The following is a 14850-nucleotide window of genomic DNA, read 5'->3' on the forward strand; positions in this document are numbered from 1 at the left end:
ATCTGGCTGTTTCAACCTTAGTCCATGACACAAACCGTTTCAATGTAGTGGAATAGGTCCTGCTACACATATTTTTGTTTTTTTCAGAGATCAATATGATATCGTTGAGCACTGGTTTTATTTCAAAGCTGTGATGACGAAGAGAGTTTGCAAGTTCTCATCACCGAAGTTGGTCCTCCAAGGCGCTAACCAGTAGGGAGACTAACCTGAAAGGGAGTCCTTGCAAATGGGCTTCCCTTTGTGCAAAACGGTCCTCAGATTCAGAAGGGCATGTTCAGACAAAAGCAAGGGCTCGTATGGGATTTGAACCTGGCTAGAGAGAACCTCTTGACATTCACTGTGTCATGAAGCTCGTTGCGGTGACGAGCAAAAAATTTCCTTGATTACAGAACGACGAGTTAACAGCAAGGAAAGGGCTCATTAGGGATTTCAACCCGGGACCACTCTCACCCAAAATTAGAATTAGACCCCTAGACCATCAAGCCAAAGTCCTCATCAGGCTGGTTTACCTCAAGGTACTTTTGTTTCGGTTCATTTCCACTTGCACAACCGTCATAACATAGACAAGACTAGACATCCTAGAAAGTTCTACTTTCCTTTCCGATATGGCTCCAAGCTTAGGTCACCACACTAGCCATTTCAATTTAGTGGTATCGGTGCCCGCTACAGTTATTTTTTGCTTTTGTCTTTAGAGATCAAAGTAACATGGCTGAGCACTGGTTTTATTACACAGCTAGGGTTGCGTGGTGAAACGGGCGTTCCCTAAATATGGGCTTCCCTGAAAGGTGTACTGAGCAAACTGGCTCGGCTGCAGAAGGACAAGCTTATTTGAACCTTCTTGGATCACTCACGAACCAAGCAAGAAGCGAATACAGACCGTCCAGCTTGGAAAGCTTGGGCTCGTCCGGGAGTAAAATAAAACCGGGACCTCTCGCACCCAAAGCGAGAATCATACCCCTAGACCAACGAGCCATACGAAGCCCACGAGGCACTATACCTTGCTAATATAGGTCCCTATCGTTCGGCGGGTTCACGCTCAACTTTTGAGGTAGTTGCACAAGATATTACTCTCTTAGAATTTTCAAGTCACCTATGCTTTTTTCAGGAATTATGTAGGGCTTTGCTGCTTTCGCTCTATTCAAACAGGGCTATAACTAATTGTTTTTGGAGATGGGAGATATCCCGAAGCAGGGTTTTTGATTCCCCAGAAAGTCGCAACAAGCTATCCCCTATCATACCAGCAAAAACAAACAAACAAACAAACAAAAAAACGTTGTTTATTTAGCCACGGTTTATTACCACTGCAATAATTCCATCAACTACATTCTGTTGGCTAGGGGACATCCCCAACCAGTGCTCTATAGAGTGATTTTGTCTGAATTAGGTTATTTTGTTATTCAGAGATGGACACTTCCAGTACATCCAAATAACACAAAGGAAGCCAATATTAAGCGGTAGGAACTCGGAACTTACGTTGTCCTCGTGGTTAGTGTGCAAGATGCTCCTTTCATCCTCTACTGGAACGTTGCTGAAATGATTTCTTCTGGAATTTGCATTCCCTTGAACAAGGGACCTCTGTGATAAGCAGTCAAGCATAAATGCGCTCCTTATTCACAGCTGGATTCTTCACATCACAAGATGGTCTCGGCCAGCGTTGGACTAACTATCTTGTGAACCTTGTTTTGTGACACGGAGAGCTTGCTGGTTCTTACAGCCGAAGTTGGTACACCAAGACACCAAACCAAGGTAGAAAGCGTGGATACCCTGAAAAGGGGCTTTTGTGATCATCAGACTAGCATCAACACAGTCCTTAATCAGAGCTGGACTGTTGACATCATAGATGGCATTGGACTAACGATGATGGATAGCTTGCTTGCGGCGTGGGTGTCCGAGCGCGACAGCCCTCAGATACAGAAGGACAAGTTGAGGAAAAAGCAAGGGCTCATCTTGGTTTGGAACCTTTCTGGAGAGAACCTCTTGAGAGCCAAGCAGCCAGATCATCATGAAGCTCGGTTGAGGTGACGAGCAAAAATTTCCTCGATTACATAAGGAAGAGTTAACTGCAAGGTAAGGGCTCATCAGGGATTTCAACCCGAGACATCTCTCACCCAACATTAGAATCATACCCCTAGACCACGAGTGAAATAGCCTATCTGGTTGTTTTACCTCAACGTACTGTTATTTTTGTTCATTTAAACACGCACAGGTTAGCACTGGTTTTATTACAAAGCTGTGATGACGTAGAGAGTTCACAAGTTCTCGTCACCTAAGTTGGCCCTCCACGATGCTAACCATAGTGAGACCAAACCGGAAGGGGTTTTCCCTGACGCTGGACTTCCCTGAAAGGTGTCAGAGCAAAAGGAAGCAGGGTATGGAAGAACAAGTCCACAGAAACACATGCACCTATTTGCAAATGGAACCTCTCATGAACTAAACAGCCAGGCAACCCTGAGGTAGACTATTCGACATAACGCTTGGGCTCATCCGGGATTTGAACCCGGGACCTCTCGCACCCTAAGCGAGAATCATACCACTAGACCAACGAGCCAAACTGCCCACTGGTGCTAGCGCCATGGACCACTGGTGTTCCACTGTACCCTACAAATGTATGTCCTTACAGTTCTGCAGGTTCATGCTAATAGTTTGAGATGGTTTGCACAAGACATTACTGTGAAAGATGTGAACGATGACGGATAGCTTGCTCGTGGTGACTAGTATGACCAAAATGAAACTCTGTTACAGAAGGGCAAGTTGCGAAACAAGCAAGCTCTCACCTTGCTAGAACTCGTGAGAACCAAGCAGTCAAGCAAGAACAAAGCAGACAGCTCTTGGCGTTCGAGTAACTACATCGCGGTTGAATTGAAGAGCTATAGTTCCCTCGTTACAGAGGGACAAGTTAAAACGAAGGTAAGAGCTCATTCAGGAATTCAACCGGCGACATCGCACACACAAAGTCAGAATCAAATCCCTCGCCCGACCAGCTAAACGGCCAATCTGGCTGTTTCAACCTTAGTCCATGACACAAACCGTTTCAATGTAGTGGAATAGGTGCCTGCTACACATATTTTTGTTTTTTTCAGAGATCAATATGATATCGTTGAGCACTGGTTTTATTTCAAAGCTGTGATGACGAAGAGAGTTTGCAAGTTCTCATCACCGAAGTTGGTCCTCCAAGGCGCTAACCAGTAGGGAGACTAAACCTGAAAGGGGAGTCCTTGCAAATGGGCTTCCCTGAATAGTGTTTTGCGCAAAACGGTCCTCAGATTCAGAAGGGCATGTTCAGACAAAAGCAAGGGCTCGTATGGGATTTGAACCTGGCTAGAGAGAACCTCTTGACATTCACTGTGTCATGAAGCTCGGTTGCGGTGACGAGCAAAAAATTTCCTTGATTACAGAACGACGAGTTAACAGCAAGGAAAGGGCTCATAAGGGATTTCAACCCGGGACCACTCTCACCCAAAATTAGAATTAGACCCCTAGACCATCAAGCCAAGTCCTCATCAGGCTGGTTTACCTCAAGGTACTTTTGTTTCGGTTCATTTCCACTTGCACAACCGTCATAACATAGACAAGGAATAGACATCCTAGAAAGTTCTACTTTCCTTTCCGATATGGCATCCAAGCTTAGGTCACCACACTAGCCATTTCAATTTAGTGGTATCGGTGCCCGCTACAGTTATTTTTGCTTTTGTCTTTAGAGATCAAAGTAACATGGCTGAGCACTGGTTTTTATTACACAGCTAGGGTTGCGTGGTGAAACGGGCGTTCCCTAAATATGGGCTTCCCTGAAAGGTGTACTGAGCAAAACTGGGCTCGGCTGCAGAAGGACAAGGCTTATTTGAACCTTCTTGGATCACTCACGAACAAAGCAAGAAGCGAATACAGACCGTCCAGCTTGGAAAGCTTGGGCTCGTCCGGGAGTAAAATAAAACCCGGGACCTCTCGCACCCAAAGCGAGAATCATACCCCTAGACCAACGAGCCACTACGAAGCCCACGATGCACTATACCTTGCTAATATAGGTCCCTATCGTTCGGCGGGTTCAGCGCTCAACTTTTGAGGTAGTTGCACAAGATATTACTCTCTTAGAATTTTCAAGTCACCTATGCTTTTTTCAGGAATATATGTAGGGCTTTGCTGCTTTCGCTCTATTCAAACAGGGCTATAACTAATTGTTTTGGGAGATGGGAGATATCCCGAAGCAGGGTTTTGGATTCCCCAGAAAGTCCGCAACAAGCTATCCCCCTATCATGACCAGCAAAAAAAAAACAAACAACAAAAAAAACGTTGTTTATTTAGCCACGATTTATTACCACTGCAATATTCCATCAACTACATTCTGTTGGCTAGGGGGACATCCCCAACCAGTGCTCTTTAGAGTGATTTTGTCTGAATTAGGTTATTTTTGTTATTCAGAGATGGACACTTCCAGGTACAATCCAAAGAACACAAAGGAAGCCAATATTAAGCGGTAGGAACTCGGAACTTACGTTGTCCTCAGTGTTAGTGTGCAAGATGCTCCTTTCATCCTCTACTGGAACGTTGCTGAAAATGATTTCTTCTGGAATTTGCATTCCCTGAAAAGGGCCTCTGTGATAAGCAGTCAAGCATAAATGCGCTCCTTATTCACAGCTGGATTCTTCACATCACAAGATGGTCTCGGCCAGCGTTGGACTAACTATCTTGTGAAACTTGTTTTGTGACACGGAGAGCTTGCTGGTTCTTACAGCCGAAGTTGGTACACCAAGACACCAAACCAAAGGTAGAAAGCGTGGATACCCTGAAAAGGGGCTTTTGTGATCATCAGACTAGCATCAACACAGTCCTTAATCAGAGCTGGACTGTTGACATCATAAGATGGCATTGGACTAACGATGATGGATAGCTTGCTTGCGGCGTGGGTGTCCGAAGCGCGACAGCCCTCAGATACAGAAGGACAAGTTGAGGAAAAAGCAAGGGCTCATCTTGGTTTGGAACCTTCTGGAGAGAACCTCTTGAGAGCCAAGCAGCCAGATCATCATGAAGCTCGGTTGAGGTGACGAGCAAAAATTTCCTCGAATTACATAAGGAAGAGTTAACTGCAAGGTAAGGGCTCATCAGGGATTTCAACCCGAGACATCTCTCACCCAACATTAGAATCATACCCCTAGACCAACGAGTGAAATAGCCTATCTGGTTGTTTTACCTCAACGTACTGTTATTTTTGTTCATTTAAACACGCACAGGTTAGCACTGGTTTTATTACAAAGCTGTGATGACGTAGAGAGTTCACAAGTTCTCGTCACCTAAGTTGGCCCTCCACGATGCTAACCAATAGTGAGACCAAACCGGAAAGGGGTTTTCCCTGACGCTGGACTTCCCTGAAAGGTGTCAGAGCAAAAGGGAAGAAGGGTATGGAAGAACAAGTCCACAGAAACACATGCACCTATTTGCAAATGGAACCTCTCATGAACTAAACAGCCAAGCAACCCTGAGGTAGACTATTCCACATAACGCTTGGGCTCATCCGGGATTTGTACCCGGGACCTCTCGCACCCTAAGCGAGAATCATACCACTAGACCAACAAGCCAAACTGCCCACCAGTACTTGCACCATGGACCACTGGTGTTCCACTGTACCCTACAAATGTATGTCCTTACAGTTCTGCAGGTTCATGCTAATAGTTTGAGATGCACAAGATAATTACTGTGAAAGATGTGAACGATGACGGATAGCTTGCTCGTGGTGACTAGTAGACCAAAATGAAACTCTGTACAGAAGGGCAAGTTGCTAAACAAGCAAGCTCTCACCTTGCTAGAAACTCGTGAGAACCAAGCAGTCAAGCAAGAAACCAAGCAGACAGCTCTTGGCGTTCGAGTAACTACATCGCGGTTGAATTGAAGAGCAGTAAGAGCTCATTCAGGATTTCACCGGCGACATCTCACTACACAAAGTCAGAATCAAATCCCTCGCCCGACCAGCTAAACGGCCAATCTGGCTGTTTCAACCTTAGTCAATGACACAAACCGTTTCAATGTAGTGGAATAGGTGCCTGCTACACATATTTTTGTTTTTTTCAGAGATCAATATGATATCGTTGAGCACTGGTTTTATTTCAAAGCTGTGATGACGAAGAGAGTTTGCAAGTTCTCATCACCGAAGTTGGTCCTCCAAGGCGCTAACCAGTAGGGAGACTAAACCCTGAAAGGGGAGTCCTTGCAAATGGGCTTCCCTGAATAGTGTTTTGCGCAAAACGGTCCTCAGATTCAGAAGGGCATGTTCAGACAAAAGCAAGGGCTCGTATGGGATTTGAACCTGGCTAGAGAGAACCTCTTGACATTCACTGTGTCATGAAGCTCGGTTGCGGTGACGAGCAAAAAATTTCCTTGATTACAGAACGACGAGTTTAACAGCAAGGAAAGGGCTCATTAAGGGATTTCAACCCGGGACCACTCTCACCCAAAATTAGAATTAGACCCCTAGACCATCAAGCCAAAGTCCTCATCAGGCTGGTTTACCTCAAGGTACTTTGTTTCGGTTCATTTCCACTTGCACAACCGTCATAACATAGACAAGACTAGACATCCTAGAAAAGTTTCTACTTTCCTTTCCGATATGGCTCCAAGCTTAGGTCACCACACTAGCCATTTCAATTTAGTGGTATCGGTGCCCGCTACAGTTATTTTTTGCTTTTGTCTTTAGAGATCAAAGTAACATGGCTGAGCACTGGTTTTATTACACAGCTAGGGTTGCGTGGTGAAACGGGCGTTCCCTAATATGGGCTTCCCTGAAAGGTGTACTGAGCAAAAAACTGGGCTCGGCTGCAGAAGGACAAGCTTATTTGAACCTTCTTGGATCACTCACGAACAAAGCAAGAAGCGAATACAGACCGTCCAGCTTGGAAAGCTTGGGCTGTCCGGGAGTAAAATAAAACCCGGGACCTCTCGCACCCAAAGCAAGAATCATACCCCTAGACCAACGAGCCATACGAAGCCCACGAGGCACTATACCTTGCTAACATAGGTCCCTATCGTGTCGGCGGGTTCACGCTCAACTTTTGAGGTAGTTGCACAAGATATTACTCTCTTAGAATTTTCAAGTCACCTATGCTTTTTTCAGGAATTATGTAGGGCTTTGCTGCTTTCGCTCTATTCAAACAGGGCTATAACTAATTGTTTTTGGGAGATGGGAGATATCCCGAAGCAGGGTTTTTGATTCCCCAGAAAGTCGCAACAAGCTATCCCCTATCATAACCAGCAAAAAAAAAAAAAAAACAACAAAAAAAAACGTTGTTTATTTAGCCACGATTTATTACCACTGCAATAATTCCATCAACTACATTCTGTTGGCTAGGGCACATCCCCACCAGTGCTCTTTAGAGTGATTTTGTCTGAATTAGGTTATTTTTGTTATTCAGAGATGGACACTTCCAGGTACAATCCAAAGAACACAAAGGAAGCCAATATTAAGCGGTAGGAACTCGGAACTTACGTTGTCCTCGTGGTTAGTGTGCAAGATGCTCCTTTCATCCTCTACTGGAACGTTGCTGAAAATGATTTCTTCTGGAATTTGCATTCCTTAAAAGGACCTCTGTGATAAGCAGTCAAGCATAAATGCGCTCCTTATTCACAGCTGGATTCTTCACATCACAAGATGGTCTCGGGCCAGCGTTGGACTAACTATCTTGTGAAACTTGTTTGTGACACGAGAGCTTGCTGGTTCTTACAGCCGAAGTTGGTACACCAAGACACCAAACCAGAGGTAGAAAGCGTGGATACCCTGAAAAGGGGCTTTTGTGATCATCAGACTAGCAGCAACACAGTCCTTAATCAGAGCTGGACTGTTGACATCATAAGATGGCATTGGACTAACGATGATGGATAGCTTGCTTGCGGCGTGGGTGTCCGAGCGCGACAGCCCTCAGATACAGAAGGACAAGTTGAGGAAAAAGCAAGGGCTCATCTTGGTTTGGAACCTTTCTGGAGAGAACCTCTTGAGAGCCAAGCAGCCAGATCATCATGAAGCTCGGTTGAGGTGACGAGCAAAAATTTCCTCGATTACATAAGGAAGAGTTAACTGCAAGGTAAGGGCTCATCAGGGATTTCAACCCGAGACATCTCTCACCCAACATTAGAATCATACCCCTAGACCAACGAGTGAAATAGCCTATCTGGTTGTTTTACCTCAACGTACTGTTATTTTTGTTCATTTAAACACGCACAGGTTAGCACTGGTTTTATTACAAAGCTGTGATGACGTAGAGAGTTCACAAGTTCTCGTCACCTAAGTTGGCCCTCCACGATGCTAACCAATAGTGAGACCAAACCGGAAAGGGGTTTTCCCTGACGCTGGACTTCCCTGAAAGGTGTCAGAGCAAAAAGGTAAGCAGGGTATGGAAGAACAAGTCCACAGAAACACATGCACCTATTTGCAAATGGAACCTCTCATGAACTAAACAGCCAGGCAACCCTGAGGTAGACTATTCGACATAACGCTTGGGCTCATCCGGGATTTGAACCCAGGACCTCTCGCACCCTAAGCGAGAATCATACTACTAGACCAACGAGCCAAACTGCCCACCGGTGCTGCGCCATGGACCACTGGTGTTCCACTGTACCCTACAAATGTATGTCCTTACAGTTCTGCAGGTTCATGCTAATAGTTTGAGATGGTTGCACAAGACATTACTGTGAAAGATGTGAACGATGACGGATAGCTTGCTCGTGGTGACTAGTATGACCAAAATGAAACTCTGTTACAGAAGGTCAAGTTGCGAAACAAGCAAGCTCTCACCTTGCTAGAACTCGTGAGAACCAAGCAGTCAAGCAAGAACAAAGCAGACAGCTCTTGGCGTTCGAGTAACTACATCGCGGTTGAATTGAAGAGCTATAGTTCCCTCGATTACAGAGGGACAAGTTAAAACGAAGGTAAGAGCTCATTCAGGAATTCAACCGGCGACATCGCACACACAAAGTCAGAATCAAATCCCTCGCCCGACCAGCTAAACGGCCAATCTGGCTGTTTCAACCTTAGTCCATGACACAAACTGTTTCAATGTAGTGGAATAGGTGCCTGCTACACATATTTTTGTTTTTTTCAGAGATCAATATGATATCGTTGAGCACTGGTTTTATTTCAAAGCTGTGATGACGAAGAGAGTTTGCAAGTTCTCATCACCGAAGTTGGTCCTCCAAGGCGCTAACCAGTAGGGAGACCTAAACCTGAAAGGGGAGTCCTTGCAAATGGCTTCCCTGAATAGTGTTTTGCGCAAAACGGTCCTCAGATTCAGAAGGGCATGTTCAGACAAAAGCAAGGGCTCGTATGGGATTTGAACCTGGCTAGAGAGAACCTCTTGACATTCACTGTGTCATGAAGCTCGGTTGCGGTGACGAGCAAAAAATTTCCTTGATTACAGAACGACGAGTTAACAGCAAGGAAAGGGCTCATTAGGGATTTCAACCCGGGACCACTCTCACCCAAAATTAGAATTATACCCCTAGACCATCAAGCCAAAGTCCTCATCAGGCTGGTTTTACCTCAAGGTACTTTTGTTTCGGTTCATTTCCACTTGCACAACCGTCATAACATAGACAAGACTAGACATCCTAGAAAGTTCTACTTTCCTTTCCGATATGGCTCCAAGCTTAGGTCACCACACTAGCCATTTCAATTTAGTGGTATCGGTGCCCGCTACAGTTATTTTTTGCTTTTGTCTTTAGAGATCAAAGTAACATGGCTGAGCACTGGTTTTTATTACACAGCTAGGGTTGCGTGGTAAAACGGGGGTTCCCTAAATATGGGCTTCCCTGAAAGGTGTACTGAGCAAAACTGGGCTCGGCTGCAGAAGGACAAGCTTATTTGAACCTTCTTGGATCACTCACGAGCAAAGCAAGAAGCGAATACAGACCGTCCAGCTTGGAAAGCTTGGGCTCGTCCGAGAGTTGAACCCGGGACCTCTCGCACCCAAAGCGAGAATCATACCCCTAGACCAACGAGCCATACGAAGCCCACGAGGCACTGTACCTTGCTAATATAGGTCCCTATCGTTCGGCGGGTTCACGCTCAACTTTTGAGGTAGTTGCACAAGATATTACTCTCTTAGAATTTTCAAGTCACCTATGCTTTTTTCAGGAATTATGTAGGGCTTTGCTGCTTTCGCTCTATTCAAACAGGGCTATAACTAATTGTTTTGGGAGATGGGAGATATCCCGAAGCAGGGTTTTTGATTCCCCAGAAAGTCGCAACAAGCTATCCCCTATCATAAGCAGCAAAAAAAAAAAAAAAAAACAACAAAAAAAACGTTGTTTATTTAGCCACGATTTATTACCACTGCAATAATTCCATCAACTACATTCTGTTGGCTAGGGGACATCCCCAACCAGTGCTCTTTAGAGTGATTTTGTCTGAATTAGGTTATTTTTGTTATTCAGAGATGGACACTTCCAGGTACAATCCAAAGAACACAAAGGAAGCCAATATTAAGCGGTAGGAACTCGGAACTTACGTTGTCCTCATGGTTAGTGTGCAAGATGCTCCTTTCATCCTCTACTGGAACGTTGCTGAAAATGATTTCTTCTGGAATTTGCATTCCTGAAAAGGGCCTCTGTGATAAGCAGTCAAGCATAAATGCGCTCCTTATTCACAGCTGGATTCTTCACATCACAAGATGGTCTCGGCCAGCGTTGGACTAACTATCTTGTGAAACTTGTTTTGTGACACGGAGAGCTTGCTGGTTCTTACAGCCGAAGTTGGTACACCAAGACACCAAACCAGAGGTAGAAAGCGTGGATACCCTGAAAAGGGGCTTTTGTGATCATCAGACTAGCAGCAACACAGTCCTTAATCAGAGCTGGACTGTTGACATCATAAGATGGCATTGGACTAACGATGATGGATAGCTTGCTTGCGGCGTGGGTGTCCGAGCGCGACAGCCCTCAGATACAGAAGGACAAGTTGAGGAAAAAGCAAGGGCTCATCTTGGTTTGGAACCTTTCTGGAGAGAACCTCTTGAGAGCCAAGCAGCCAGATCATCATGAAACTCGGTTGAGGTGACGAGCAAAAATTTCCTCGATTACATAAGGAAGAGTTAACTGCAAGGTAAGGGCTCATCAGGGATTTCAACCCGAGACATCTCTCACCCAACATTAGAATCATACCCCTAGACCAACGAGTGAAATAGCCTATCTGGTTGTTTTACCTCAACGTACTGTTATTTTTGTTCATTTAAACACGCACAGGTTAGCACTGGTTTTATTACAAAGCTGTGATGACGTAGAGAGTTCACAAGTTCTCGTCACCTAAGTTGGCCCTCCACGATGCTAACCAATAGTGAGACCAAACCGGAAAGGGGTTGTCCCTGACGCTGGACTTCCCTGAAAGGTGTCAGAGCAAAAGGGAAGCAGGGTATGGAAGAACAAGTCCACAGAAACACATGCACCTATTTGCAAATGGAACCTGCCCAAACTGCCCACCGGTGCTGCACCATGGACCATGGACCACTGGTGTTCCACTGTACCCTACAAATGTATGTCCTTACAGTTCTGCAGGTTCATGCTAATAGTTTGAGATGGTTGCACAAGACATTACTGTGAAAGATGTGAACGATGACGGAAAGCTTGCTCGTGGTGACTAGTATGACCAAAATGAAACTCTGTTACAGAAGGGCAAGTTGCGACACAAGCAAGCTCTCACCTTGCTAGAACTCGTGAGAACCAAGCAGTCAAGCAAGAACCAAGCAGACAGCTCTTGGCGTTCGAGTAACTACATCGCGGTTGAATTGAAGAGCAGTAAGAGCTCATTCAGGATTTCAACCGGCGACATCTCACACACAAAGTCAGAATCAAATCCCTCGCCCGACCAGCTAAACGGCCAATCTGGCTGTTTCAACCTTAGTCCATGACACAAACCGTTTCAATGTAGTGGAATAGGTGCCTGCTACACATATTTTTGTTTTTTTTCAGAGATCAATATGATATCGTTGAGCACTGGTTTTATTTCAAAGCTGTGATGACGAAGAGAGTTTGCAAGTTCTCATCACCGAAGTTGGTCCTCCAAGGCGCTAACCAGTAGGGAGACTAAACCTGAAAGGGGAGTCCTTGCAAATGGGCTTCCCTGAATAGTGTTTTGCGCAAAACGGTCCTCAGATTCAGAAGGGCATGTTCAGACAAAAGCAAGGGCTCGTATGGGATTTGAACCTGGCTAGAGAGAACCTCTTGACATTCACTGTGTCATGAAGCTCGGTTGCGGTGACGAGCAAAAAATTTCCTTGATTACAGAACGACGAGTTAACAGCAAGGAAAGGGCTCATTAGGGATTTCAACCCGGGACCACTCTCACCCAAAATTAGAATTATACCCCTAGACCATCAAGCCAAAGTCCTCATCAGGCTGGTTTACCTCAAGGTACTTTTGTTTCGGTTCATTTCCACTTGCACAACCGTCATAACATAGACAAGACTAGACATCCTAGAAAGTTCTACTTTCCTTTCCGATATGGCTCCAAGCTTAGGTCACCACACTAGCCATTTCAATTTAGTGGTATCGGTGCCCGCTACAGTTATTTTTTGCTTTTGTCTTTAGAGATCAAAGTAACATGGCTGAGCACTGGTTTTATTACACAGCTAGGGTTGCGTGGTAAAACGGGGGTTCCCTAAATATGGGCTTCCCTGAAAGGTGTACTGAGCAAAACTGGGCTCGGCTGCAGAAGGACAAGCTTATTTGAACCTTCTTGGATCACTCACGAGCAAAGCAAGAAGCGAATACAGACCGTCCAGCTTGGAAAGCTTGGGCTCGTCCGAGAGTTGAACCCGGGACCTCTCGCACCCAAAGCGAGAATCATACCCCTAGACCAACGAGCCATACGAAGCCCACAAGGCACTGTACCTTGCTAATATAGGTCCCTATCGTTCGGCGGGTTCACGCTCAACTTTTGAGGTAGTTGCACAAGATATTACTCTCTTAGAATTTTCAAGTCACCTATGCTTTTTTCAGGAATTATGTAGGGCTTTGCTGCTTTCGCTCTATTCAAACAGGGCTATAACTAATTGTTTTGGGAGATGGGAGATATCCCGAAGCAGGGTTTTTGATTCCCCAGAAAGTCGCAACAAGCTATCCCCTATCATAACCAGCAAAAAAAAAAAAAAAAAAAAAAAAAAAAACGTTGTTTATTTAGCCACGATTTATTACCACTGCAATAATTCCATCAACTACATTCTGTTGGCTAGGGCACATCCCCAACCAGTGCTCTTTAGAGTGATTTTGACTGAATTAGGTTATTTTTGTTATTCAGAGATGGACACTTCCAGGTACAATCCAAAGAACACAAAGGAAGCCAATATTAAGCGGTAGGAACTCGGAACTTACGTTGTCCTCGTGGTTAGTGTGCAAGATGCTCCTTTCATCCTCTACTGGAACGTTGCTGAAAATGATTTCTTCTGGAATTTGCATTCCCTGAAAAGGGCCTCTGTGATAAGCAGTCAAGCATAAATGCGCTCCTTATTCACAGCTGGATTCTTCACATCACAAGATGGTCTCGGCCAGCGTTGGACTAACTATCTTGTGAAACTTGTTTTGTGACACGGAGAGCTTGCTGGTTCTTACAGCCGAAGTTGGTACACCAAGACACCAAACCAAAGGTAGAAAGCGTGGATACCCTGAAAAGGGGCTTTTGTGATCATCAGACTAGCAGCAACACAGTCCTTAATCAGAGCTGGACTGTTGACATCATAAGATGGCATTGGACTAACGATGATGGATAGCTTGCTTGCGGCGTGGGTGTCCGAGCGCGACAGCCCTCAGATACAGAAGGAGAAGTTGAGGAAAAGCAAGGGCTCATCTTGGTTTGGAACCTTTCTGGAGAGAACCTCTTGAGAGCCAAGCAGCCAGATCATCATGAAGCTCGGTTGAGGTGACGAGCAAAAATTTCCTCGATTACATAAGGAAGAGTTAACTGCAAGGTAAGGGCTCATCAGGGATTTCAACCCGAGACATCTCTCACCCAACATTAGAATCATACCCCTAGACCAACGAGTGAAATAGCCTATCTGGTTGTTTTACCTCAACGTACTGTTATTTTTGTTCATTTAAACACGCACAGGTTAGCACTGGTTTTATTACAAAGCTGTGATGACGTAGAGAGTTCACAAGTTCTCGTCACCTAAGTTGGCCCTCCACGATGCTAACCAATAGTGAGACCAAACCGGAAAGGGGTTGTCCCTGACGCTGGACTTCCCTGAAAGGTGTCAGAGTAAAAGGGGAGAAGGGTATGGAAGAACAAGTCCACAGAAACACATGCACCTATTTGCAAATGGAACCTCTCATGAACTAAACAGCCAAGCAACCCTGAGGTAGACTATTCCACATAACGCTTGGGCTCATCCGGGATTTGAACCCGGGACCTCTCGCACCCTAAGCGAGAATCATACGACTAGACCAACGAGCCAAACTGCACACCAGTACTGCAACATGGACCACTGGTGTTCCACTGTACCCTACAAATGTATGTCCTTACAGTTCTGCAGGTTCATGCTAATAGTTTGAGATGGTTGCACAAGACATTACTGTGAAAGATGTGAACGATGACGGAAAGCTTGCTCGTGGTGACTAGTATGACCAAAATGAAACTCTGTTACAGAAGGGCAAGTTGCGAAACAAGCAAGCTCTCACCTTGTTAGAACTCGTGAGAACCAAGCAGTCAAGCAAGAATCCAGCAGACAGCTCTTGGCGTTCGAGTAACTACATCGCGGTTGAATTGAAGAGCAGTAAGAGCTCATTCAGGATTTCAACCGGCGACATCTCACACACAAAGTCAGAATCAAATCCCTCGCCCGACCAGCTAAACGGCCAATCTGGCTGTTTCAACCTTAGTCCATG

The 14850-nt window shown here is 45.3% G+C and overlaps 6 non-coding genes across 6 annotated transcripts; all 6 read right to left on the bottom strand.

Annotated features, from left to right (window-relative positions):
- Nucleotides 1–2476: 2476 nt before the first annotated feature.
- On the bottom strand, nt 2477–2548 carry trnap-agg (transfer RNA proline (anticodon AGG)). The gene has a single exon. It is a non-coding gene; the product is annotated as a tRNA-Pro (tRNA).
- Nucleotides 2549–5498: 2950 nt separating this feature from the next.
- trnap-agg (transfer RNA proline (anticodon AGG)) lies at nt 5499–5570 on the bottom strand. Its single transcript has one exon. It is a non-coding gene; the product is annotated as a tRNA-Pro (tRNA).
- Nucleotides 5571–8477: 2907 nt separating this feature from the next.
- Nucleotides 8478–8549, bottom strand: trnap-agg (transfer RNA proline (anticodon AGG)). The gene has a single exon. It is a non-coding gene; the product is annotated as a tRNA-Pro (tRNA).
- A 1357-nt stretch (nt 8550–9906) lies between these two features.
- Nucleotides 9907–9978, bottom strand: trnap-ugg (transfer RNA proline (anticodon UGG)). The gene has a single exon. It is a non-coding gene; the product is annotated as a tRNA-Pro (tRNA).
- Nucleotides 9979–12764: 2786 nt separating this feature from the next.
- trnap-ugg (transfer RNA proline (anticodon UGG)) lies at nt 12765–12836 on the bottom strand. The gene has a single exon. It is a non-coding gene; the product is annotated as a tRNA-Pro (tRNA).
- A 1511-nt stretch (nt 12837–14347) lies between these two features.
- On the bottom strand, nt 14348–14419 carry trnap-agg (transfer RNA proline (anticodon AGG)). The gene has a single exon. It is a non-coding gene; the product is annotated as a tRNA-Pro (tRNA).
- Nucleotides 14420–14850: the final 431 nt, after the last annotated feature.

This window comes from Ictalurus punctatus, unplaced genomic scaffold (assembly GCF_001660625.3).
Source record: "Ictalurus punctatus breed USDA103 unplaced genomic scaffold, Coco_2.0 tig00064063, whole genome shotgun sequence".
Classification (NCBI taxonomy): domain Eukaryota; kingdom Metazoa; phylum Chordata; class Actinopteri; order Siluriformes; family Ictaluridae; genus Ictalurus; species Ictalurus punctatus.